Raw genomic sequence first — 647 nt, 5'->3', positions numbered from 1 at the left:
GGTTATATTTTTGCACACTGCACTTTTGGTTCAGTGAAATGTGTTCTTGTTTCAGTGTCTTTGTGACATAGGCTATGCTCGAAACGACACCCTAGAACTCCTGGTTAAGAAGTGCACTATTTAGGGTGCCAACTCAGACTTAGCCACCTTTACTTTATGTACCATGGGGTCCATCATTTTTTGGCATGTTTGATAAAGATGAGGAAAATATACTGTATAAAATAAATAATACTATATTGTAAGCCTATGCTCAAATAAATTGGGTAATTATATTCTAATACAATTTCTCCGAGAAACATATTTTTTGAAACAATTAATAATGGAAAAAAAGATCTGGGTTAAAATGATCAGGACCTGTGTTTTCAGTCCTCCTGCACCCTGCAAGGATAACGTCACTGAGCCTTTGTTCAAGGTCACGCGGTAACAGTCACACCCCTCACTTTAAAAATCGGCCATATTTTTCTTACGATCAGGGACAAGTGTATGATTTTTTTGTACGTATCTGTTAGTGCTTGAATGCAAATACAAACAAGTTATTGTTTTAAATGAACAAAATCTCTAATTAGTGCTTGTAGCAGAGTCACAGCCGGTTAAGATCTTACATAACACGGGGTTCTTTAGTGATAATACATTAATGTAACACATTA

The 647-nt window shown here is 35.7% G+C and overlaps 1 protein-coding gene across 1 annotated transcript in view; it reads left to right on the top strand.

Moving 5' to 3' along the window:
- LOC110491256 (globoside alpha-1,3-N-acetylgalactosaminyltransferase 1) overlaps positions 1-280 on the top strand; it is a 43458-nt gene extending 43178 nt beyond the window's left edge. Inside the window, exon 11 of the mRNA XM_036989493.1 lies at positions 1-280. This exon is cut by the window's left edge and continues 402 nt beyond it. The gene's annotated coding sequence lies outside the window, so the exon portion shown is untranslated.
- Positions 281-647: the final 367 nt, after the last annotated feature.

The sequence above is a fragment of the Oncorhynchus mykiss genome, chromosome 10 (genome assembly GCF_013265735.2).
Source record: "Oncorhynchus mykiss isolate Arlee chromosome 10, USDA_OmykA_1.1, whole genome shotgun sequence".
Lineage (NCBI taxonomy): Eukaryota > Metazoa > Chordata > Actinopteri > Salmoniformes > Salmonidae > Oncorhynchus > Oncorhynchus mykiss.
This window is presented reverse-complemented; position numbering and strand designations above follow the sequence as displayed.